General features: G+C 44.6%; 1 long non-coding RNA gene across 1 annotated transcript; it reads right to left on the bottom strand.

Annotated features, from left to right (window-relative positions):
• Positions 1 to 1,655: 1,655 nt before the first annotated feature.
• LOC137160986 (uncharacterized) lies at positions 1,656 to 4,194 on the bottom strand. Its single transcript, XR_010922021.1, has 2 exons — positions 4,087 to 4,194; positions 1,656 to 2,019 (listed from the first exon to the last, which is right to left on the bottom strand). It is a non-coding gene; the product is annotated as an uncharacterized lncRNA (long non-coding RNA).
• Between the last annotated feature and the right edge of the window lie 6,054 nt (positions 4,195 to 10,248).

Genomic DNA, 10,248 nt, shown 5'->3' with positions numbered 1-10,248 from the left:
ATTTATTCCCTGATTAGAAAAGAAAGTCTAGCCAAATGTAATCTGATTTTTGTGTATATGCCACTGGAGTCCCCCTTTCTCCTGCAGAAACACCTACTCTGCTCTCTCCTCACTTCAGAACTGAAGACTAGGCTTCTGGCCACATGCCTGTGGTCCCACTAACCCCCTTGTACTTCCCAGTTCTCTACCAGTTTTCCTCCTTCTGCTGACACATTTCTGTCCCATCCCTTGTATGTGTCCCTCCATTTCTCCCTTAAGCCAGGAACTGCTTCAGCATCTAAGCCTGAAGTCAGCACAATGTCAGTTTATATTATCAATAACAACATTGATATTTAGATGTTGTTTTTAGACACTTAGAGACAACTATCTTTTTACTTATTCCATTAGCCCTTCCACAATACTAGAAGGCACATCTGAGCAACTTCAACAAAACAAACGTTGTATTTTTGGTCAAACCATATTAGAAATAAAATGAGTGGAAAGAAAAAACTGTCATAGGAATTTTCAAAACAGCAAATTAGAAGTAATTTGCTGAATTTCACCAAACTTGGCAAAAAATACTCTCTACCCTACTAGAGCTAGACTAGTTGCAGCCTGTCAAAAGCTCCAGAGCAGATGGGTAGCTAGCTGCCTCCCAACTTCACCAGGGGGGAAGTGCCTGTAAGGGAAGGTGTTTTTCGAGGCAACACCAGCCTCCCCCTGCCGCTGCCTCAGGGCAAGTCCCGAGGTGAAGCCCATTCACAAGTTCACCTCAATGTCAACGGACTTCCCAAAGCTGCGGACAAGCCTCAGGGGCCAGCCCAGACCCCGCTCGCCCGCCCAGCACCCCTCTACCCTGCTCTCGGGCCGGGTCCTGACCCCGGGGCGAGGCGGGGCGCGTCAGGCCGGCAGTGACAGCCCGGGGAGGGCGGTAGGAAGAACAGACCCAGCCTGTGAGCTGGCAACCTCGGGCTCCCCGCAGCGCGACCGGGAAGAGAAGCGAGGGGACCCCCCCCACCACACTCACACACACACACTCGCCCGCCCGCAAAGGGCCCGGCCGAGGGCGGCAGCGGCCCGGGGACTGGGGCTCGCTCAACCCGGAGCGGGCCAAGGAAGCCACTTCCCTGGCTCAGCTACCGCCCGCGGCCCGAGCACTGCGGGTGCACTGAGCGGCCGCCCAGAGGAGGGAAGGGACCCTCCTGCCCGGCCACAGGCCCCCGGGGGCGAGGCCCCGCTCCGCTGCCAGGCCCCAACGGCACCCGCGCAGCCCGGGAGCCGGCGCGAGGGGGGCGAGGAAGCCTCTCACCTTCCTGCTCGGCCCGGGCCGTGTGCGCGAGCAGCGCGACCAGCAGCCGCAGCGCCGCTCCGAGCCAGGCGGTGGCGGGAGCCGGGAGGGCAGGGGCAGAGCCGGGGCCGCGAGCCGCCGCCTCCCGCCTGGCCGTCATCGCGGGGTCTGTGCTGTGTGTGCCGGCGGGGCCCTGCTGCGAACGGGGCTCCGGGCTGAGCTGCGTCTGGAGTCGGCTCGCGGCGCGTGCGAGTGTCAGTCACGGCCGCAGCGGGCGGGCGCCTGGCGCGCGCGCGCACACCCAGCACACACACACACACACACACACACACCCACCCGCGCAAGGGGCGGGGCGGAGACGGGCCCGCCCCCACCTCGCGGGGGAGGGGCGGAGGAGGAGGAGCCGCCATTTTAGGTGAGGGCGGTGAGTGGGGAGGGGGGCGGAGGAGCGACACGATGCGGAGCGGCTCGCGCATCTGGAAACCGCCCACTGCCGCCGCTGGCATGACATGATTGGCGGCGAAACTCCAGCCCCTGGTGACGTGAGAGCTGCGCGTGCGCACTGTGAAGCTCGCCGAGGGTCACCCCTCCCCCCACCCGGCTTCCATGCCCGGCTTCAAGATGTCTGCGGGAGGCGCGTTCCTGTCTCCAGCGTGAAGTGTTGATGCTCTGCGGCCCTGCTGTTGTCTAGTGTCTGTGGAGCAGTGGTACACGCTGCTCTTCGTGCCTCCAGCACTCACTGCAGCTGCATGCTGGGGGGAAGGGGTGGATGGAGCCGTGAGTAGGGGAAGGGAAGGCTCAGCTGCAGAGATACTCCCCACACCCACCCACCCACCCACACACACCGTCCTGGGGAGCTCGCTTCGTAGGAGGCAGGAGATTTTCCCCTTGGTTTGATATCTCTTTCCCATCTCTGCCTATTGTCCCCCTCCTGCTTTAATGCTGCTGGAGGATGCTGTCCTGAGACCCCCACGGGTGACAACGTCTGCCTGAGGAGGTTCTAAAGATCTGGGACCTGCCTTTGTGCCTGGACATTAACAGGCCCACAGAGCATTGCTTATGAGCAAAATGTCCCTCCCTGCTGACCGCAGGTGCAGGAACAATTTTTATCATGGGGGTGTTGAGAGCTATTGAACCAAACTGTAAACTCTGTATATAATAGAAACCACTCCAGTAACCTTCCCACCCCTAGTTCCAACAGCTGTGTGACTGACAGCAGGGCATTGTACTATGTGTGTGCCTGAGCAATAAAAGAGGAACAGAAAGGGACTCTTCCCCCCCCCACCTCTGGTGAGAGTGTGAAGTCCCTGGGGGAAGCAAGTGCATGATGGAGTGCAGCAGACACCTGAGGTCATGATTCCTTTTGCAGTTAAGTGTGAAAACTTGTCATACCACTAAGAAAGTTCACCTTTGAAAATGTATGATACAAATGTGGGATACAGTGAGATGCAGAGTACAATATAAATATGAGATTATTGATCCCTGGGGTATGTACACCCCTGCATAAACAATGACAAATTTCAGCAAAGTGAAGAGAAATTCAGTCTCCATGCACATTCAGACAATTTAATGGCTTTAAATGCAAAAACTGAAAAAGGATGCTGAATGTGGTCATGATTTTTGTGTTGGCCTTGTCTTCTAGGAACTGGACTGAGACCATTAGTCATGTCACAAAGTGGCTCACAGAACAGCATTCACTAACAATGACTTTCATTCACTGCTGAATTGGGCAAGATTAGACTGAAAAATTGCATCTGACCATACCAGTACCTTAATCACCCAGTTCCTTTCCACAAGAGCATTTTTAACCACTCTTGTTAATGTTGAAGCTCTTGAAATCATATGATTTTTATAAACTGGAAAAGATTCAGGAGCCCCAAGGGGCCCTAATCCCAGGTTAGCACCTCTAGACTACCACAATACAAATAGTAATTAAAATCTAATGAAATCCAGGATTGTCATTTTGAGGCATATATTAGGTCTGTTGAGTCAGCATGAAGTTATGGAAACAGCTACAAGGATGGTTGGGAGCTTCTTTTGTTTAGAATATCACCAGGTTAAATCATCACTGCTGTTCATGGCCTGTTACTCTTCAATTTTTAAATTTTCAGCCACTAATAGGGGTTGGGTTACTGGTTCCAGATCATAATCTTATGTAATGCCTGGTAGTCCGCACAAGGATGTAGGAAGCCATCTTTCTTATTCACAAAGAAGATCAGAGCCCTGGACAGGCCTTCTCCACCCATTCCCCATCCCCACTCAATCTTGGTCTACTGTGTCTATAGACTTTATTGTAGAACTGTCTCACTCTCATGGGCACATGGTTATCTTCATCATTGTCAATCTCCTAACTAAAATGGTATCTTTTTTTTCCATTCTGAGCCACACCTAGCATCCTGCAAACAGCATGCCTCTTTCTGGAGAATATATTACACTACCATGAACTAACAACTGGCATCATGTTGAACTATGGTCTCCAGTTATCTCCCATTTTTGGCAGGCTTTTCAATGGCTTCTCAGCATAGAGTCCCTCACCTACTTTGCCTACCGCCTACAGACCAATGGGAAAACAGAGCAAGTCAATCAGATTCTAGAATCTGGTTCATAAAACCATGGAGCTGGCTGCAGTCAGTGCCAAAGTTGTCCAGCAGGGAAATTCTAGGCTTCTGAGAGGATGGAGTTGTGGATGACACAGCCTGTGCCTACAATTTAGCATTCTGTGCCTACATCTGTAGGACACCCACTCTGTCCAGCAAGGCAATGCTGGCCTTAGCAGGATCCATCCTAATAACCGATCCATTTCTACTCCCCTTCTTTACCTCCTTTTTTGTTAGGCTGCTCAAACTGTCAGTCAGTGGGTCATGGGTGGTCAGTCCCACTAGCCGGAGGAGTGGTGGTCCAGCTTAGTGGTTGGCACCATACTCAAGATCCAGTAGTCAGAGTTAGGAACCAGAAGTCAGAAACAGAACAGGGCTGATCAAGGCTGGGACCAGGGCAGGAAAATGACAAGCACAACTAGAAACAGCAGGCACAAAAGTGAGCACAGCTGTAGGCATAAGCATTGAATAGCCATACGCCAATGCTACTGTTGGGTTTCAGAGCTGTCTTGGCAATGCCAATCAGGCAATCTGGCTGAGTAAGGGTTTCAGCTGCAGTTAGCTAGCTGATCTCAGGCTCAGCTGCAGGCCCCCATTCCTGACATTCTGTAAATCCCAGGCTCAAATTTCATAGTCTCTTGGTTATTGTATTGAAAAGGGTTCAATTTGAATTGGTGACTTAGTAGTGCATGTCTTTATTAACATTATTGAGAGCCACCTAGTCCACACCCAACACAAAAGAGCCTGAGCAACCTTAGGGGAATCTAAGCAACACCCACTGATTACAGTAGGAGATGTGCCCGTGCATCAAGGAGCATGATCAGGCCCAAGACTTTTTAGCTTTCCTTAAGAAAAGAACTTTGAAAGGACAAGTCCTCAGAGCAATTGTTTGAATGTATATTATATTACACAATCTTACCTTGCCCCCTTAATCAGTCTTCTGTTGCACATGTGCTGTTTTCTGAAAAATAAACTATTTTTCTGCTTATATTTTAAATTCACTGTTACAATACTCAGAGGGACAGATTTTTGTCACCCTTTCTCACAGTATAGTATCTTACTCTGCAAGAAGTCTTATTGAAATCAGTGGGATCTGTAATGAAGGTAGGTGGCAAAATCTAGCTCAGAGTGAAAAGGTGGAAGCATCAACTGGATATTGTATGAAAAAAATGAATGCCAATGAAACATGCAAGAAACATTACAAGTATAAACAATGCAGGGTTTTATAGATCTTAAATGTTACAGCATAAAAATATAGGCAGTTTTTAAATGCTCTAGACAAAGACTTTCTGGTAGAATATTATTAAATGGGTAGAAAACAAATAACTCTTAGGACTTATTCTCCATTTCATCTTCGTCCAGAACTCCCACTGTTTTCAGACAGAGTTCTATACAGGGAAAAATAGTAATATAGGGCTCAATGTCTGTAAATAATAGAGAAAGTATTAAGATTTATTCCTGAATTAATCTGGATTATAGTATATCAGCATGGTTTGATGCTTAACAGTAGGTTGCTAGGTGGTATATATATATATATATTAACAGTTCAATCTTTGTTCTTAGTTACACTTAAGTAGGATCAGCATGTATTAATATATTTTGGGAAATAATTTGCCCTCAGTAAATATATCCTTGTGTCCCTGTAAACTATAACAAAATGTACAGTAATGTTTCTTTTATGGAAAATGAATTTCCTATTATAAATCATAATGGGACAGAGAATATAACTCTTAGAAGAGTGTATGTGTTTTGTCTGAACAAAACCCTGCTGCTAAACAGACTTTACACCAATAATTAGCCAATTAAGTTCAAGAGATGCCTTAATCAGATGACAAAATAGGGAGAGCCAATTCCACAGAAAAATATCAGCCATACAGGTTTTGCAATAGTCAGCCACACCCTAAGCATAGCTGTGGTTGTCAGCTTTGTTTGTGTAAGTGGCAGAGCAACAGTACATTGATGAACAAAAAAGGACACAGGTGTTATACCGGTTGTTAGCCTTCAGGAAATAGTGGTAGATCTGAGATACCTGCTTTTTGCTCATATAAATAGTTAATTCATTCTTCAGGCCTTCATTTTCTTTTCTTGATTAATATTCATGGAAGTAAAAGAGATAGGAAAAAACTTCTGAGGTCATGCAGTCCATTTTCCTGTCAATTGATTTGCTCCCTACAGCACATTTTCTAGCGTTTTTTCCACTCCGGTTTTAAATGTGCTGACTAAAGGGGTTTGAACCACTTCCTTTGGAAGACTGTTTCACAGCCGAATGCACTTCACTGTCAGGAAGTGTTTCCTGATATTCATTCTAAAATTTCCCTGTCTTAAATTTCATTTAGTTACTCACAACCAGGTGTACTTCCACCCCTTCCTTAATGTTTACATTGTTTAAATATTTATGGGTTGTTACATGTCTCTCTTTAGTCATCCTTTAATATGTGTGTGTATATCTATCTGTTTTATTCTTTCCATAAAGTCATTCCTCCAGATAATACTTGTTGTTCTTCTTTAAACTGCCTCCAATCTGTCAATATCTCCCTTATAGGTTGTGCTCAGAAATTAATTCAGTATTCCAGCTGTAGCCATACCAGAGCCCTAGAGGGTTTTGTCTTGACAAGGGAAAGTGGTCACGTTTACTTCAGGTTTAGCTAACAACTATTAGGTGATCCTGACTTAAACTTGACCTTTTTCCTAGTGTAGATGTAGGGAAATACCTTGTAGCTTAGTTTAGCTGGCTGAGTTGTAGCCTAGAAGGCTCCAAAGCCAGAAAGAGAGGGACCATTATTCACCTGTTCCGTGAACTGATGCTTCTGTATGTGCAGCCGAAATTTTCATTGGCCTTTTTGCTGTAATAATGCATTCCAGAATCATGTCAGATTTGCAGGACTATCACCCCATGTCTCTTTCCGCATTACTGCTTCCCAGGTTTTTCCCTCCCATTGAATATTTATGTTTCATATTATTTCCCTCTGAGATGTACTAGACTGCATTTCCCCCATTGGGGTCTCATTTTGTTATCTCCTATGTTATTCTTCTGTCCTCACTTACATTTCAACTCCTCACAATTTATTATCTGCACATATTATTAACATGCTGCTTGCTCCTCTCTTCCAGATCATTGCCAGTCTGATACCCTTACACTCAGTAGCACTTTACTCCATGAATAATTCCATTTACTTAATGGCATTGCAGAGTAACGTGCTATTCAGTGTAAGTCAGAGGATCAGAATCTTGCCCTAAAAAAGTGGCCCGAATCCCACTAGACACTGAAGCTGATACTTTGCCACTTATCATTACCCCACAACAGGATTCCCTGGGGTGAGCTGGGTGGAAGTAATTTAAAGGACCTGGGAGAACCCAGCATAGGCTTGCAACCTGTTGCACTATCCTTATCAACTTCAATTAATTTTAAGGCATTGTTTCAAATGCTTTACTAAAAATCCCAATATAGTACATCTACCATGTTCTCTTCATCTATTAATTCTGTAATTCCATTGGGAAAAAAAATCAAGTTTGTCTGGCAACTTTTATTCCAAGCCAACCTATATTGCTTAAAATTCCATTATCCTCTTGATATTCAGTGGTGGGGATTCTCTTAAAATTTGAATTATTACTATTATTCTAGCCTATATCTAAATTAAATTACAAGATAGTTCATATTACTTTTCTTCATTAAACTATTGAGAAAAAAATTAAATGCTTTACTTTTCAGGAATTTAATATTTTAAATAGTAATTGTAATAGTGCAATGAATTACTTTATATGCAGAGAAAGATGACCAACTTCTGATTGTCTTGGCAATACACGAACCACCCACTGTTTCCCTAAATTTACCATTTCAGCACAGGGCCTGGCAATTTCTAGAATAAACACATAACATTGCAGCCACAGAGGTGTGGGAGTGGGGTTGTAGCTTGAGCCCTTAATGAAATGCCACCAGTTTCCTCTTAAAAAAGAAACTAAACAGTATTCTGTCTACAATAATGGTGCCTGTAGTAGCAGTAATATAAGCAGTGCTATTTGGGTTTCACTGTAGATACAGGACTGTAGTATTTTTTATAATGGCTATCCTTTCTTTATCCCACTCCTACAATATAATGCCTCCTGCCTGACAATCCTGCTGTTCTGACTGTCCCTCCAGTATGTTGCTCCTCACCTCTTGTCCCACACATTATCTCAGTAACTTCAGCTCCCGTTATATACTGCTGACCCAGGGCATAGTCCTGCAAAGTACTGAGCACTCTGGCTGCAACGATCAGGAAGAATCAAGTAGTGCCAGTGAAGAGGACTACTTATATAGTACAGGAAAGTGCTACCGAGTGTAAGGGTATCAGACTCTGGCAATGGTCTGAAAGAGAGCAGCAAGCAGCATGTTAATATTTGCAGATAATAAATTGTGGGGAATTGAAATGTAAGTGAGGACAGAAGAATAACATAGGAGATCTAAATAGATTAGAAACATGGGGAGAAGTGTACAATAAAGTACAATTAAGCATGGTCTTAAATGCGTTGCTGGATCAGGGTCAGAGTAATTAATACTTTGCAGGCTCAAACCCCAATGATGGAGGCAGAACTTTAACTACAGTGTGAGCTCAGTCCCCAGTGTGACCAGTAGAGAAGTTGTTGCAGGTGCCGGTGGCACAAACCTTCCTTTAGGAACATTGATTCCATGATTCTCCAGTCCTTTGATGATCCACATTGCGAAAGAGCAAGATTTCTGTTGTGGTATCTAGGACTTTTCACGTAATTTAAGTAAAGTATCATAAATTTGCAATTTTAAATAAAATTCCACCTAAGTGGCGATATACGCCATGACATATATCTCATTTCTGATTGACATAACCAATAGCATTGCAAGGACATCCTAATGCTAAACAGGAAATCAGCACCTGGATGAAGAGCAGCTGGTTCATACTCTACCCAAGAGAGAACAATAGATTTTAATGGGAGCTTCTGGGTGATCAGCACACTTGAAAAATCAGGCCACTTCTTCAAGTGCCTAAATACTGATTTAATTTTAGGCTAACTAACTAACTTTAGGCACTCATGTTTGAAAATAGTGGCCAAAGTTTATTTGATGCCTGATTAAATTCAAATCCACACGGAGCCCAAATATTAATGAGGGGTGGAGGGATCTTCTCTTAATATCTCTGCCAGTTCCTGAGCTGTATAGGGCCATAGGTTAGGCAAATAAAGCGGAAATGCATCAGTGATTGTGTCATAAATGTGTTGTTAGTGTTACTTTTGTTATTTATTTAGTCCCTGAGCCTGAAAGCAGATCTGTGAACTAAAGGCAATGGGGCTTTGGGCAGGCATTGGAATCTTCCCATGTGGATCAGCTTGCAGGAGCAGGACCTTACATTCTGATTTTATCATTTGATTAATGCATTAGCACCAGGAAGGAACTAATTCTATTTGTTCCTGCCTTATTTATTTTTGAAATGTTTGCTTTTAATTAAATTGTTTAAAATCTCCTATGGGAGAGCTCAGAGTTCCTGATGCTTCCATTGACAGTTCCTGATGCTTCCATTCTATATCTTTCAGAGGACCAGGACATTTTCTTCACTTCTGAACTCAGCTATGTGTTGTGTGATATTAAGACTGAGAGGGTGGATGTCCGGATTTTCCATCCTTCTCAGGTAGTTTTACTCACCCTCATAGCTGGCATTGCTTTGGGTCATGCTTCTGCTTTTTGGTCTTCCCCTATTTTTATTTTTGTTCCACGCAGCAGCTTATTAATTATGGTTCTCCATCCATGATTGACCTCCTCTTTGCCCTGTGGGTGCACTCTTCTTTCAGTTCTGCATTTAAAAATCTTGACTCATGAGATCAAGGAGGCAGACAGATACTTCCACCTCACATATGACAGCACTGCAGTTTCGTACTGACATTTTGTTATTATGGATTGATTGATATGTCTTGCAAGATGCAAAGCACATACTATCTCATCTTTCAGATCACTAAATAAGAACTTTCATCAGAATATATGCAAATACTTACAATTGAGGGTTCGTCCCTAGTCTATGCCTAATGTACTAGGTCTGAGCCACAGGGCCTACGCTTTTGAAGGACCACTCTGTCAGGTCCCTCTTGTGCTCAGCAAACACTTCAGATCTTACTTGAAGGCCAGTTGCAACCTCTTTCCCCTTTAAAAATGAATTTGAGGTTCATTTGCTTTTGTATTTGATCCAGAATAGCAACTCTCCTCTAGGATTTTTTGCATATCTTGATGGATTGTGGTGCCCATCAAATCCCAGTTTTGCATGATCTGATGTACTCTTGGATCTGATACCCCCCACACACTTCCTTGTACACTAAGGTGTACAAAAATTAAAAGGGAAGATGGTGACTGGAATCAGGAGTTGCTTTGGGATATAGGGCCAGGGA

Source organism: Emydura macquarii, unplaced genomic scaffold, assembly GCF_026122565.2.
Source record: "Emydura macquarii macquarii isolate MOO-44397 ecotype Brisbane River unplaced genomic scaffold, CSIRO-AGI_Emac_v2 contig_2207, whole genome shotgun sequence".
Lineage (NCBI taxonomy): Eukaryota > Metazoa > Chordata > Testudines > Chelidae > Emydura > Emydura macquarii.
Note: the sequence above shows the minus strand (reverse complement) of the source record. Positions and strands in the feature narration are given on the sequence as shown.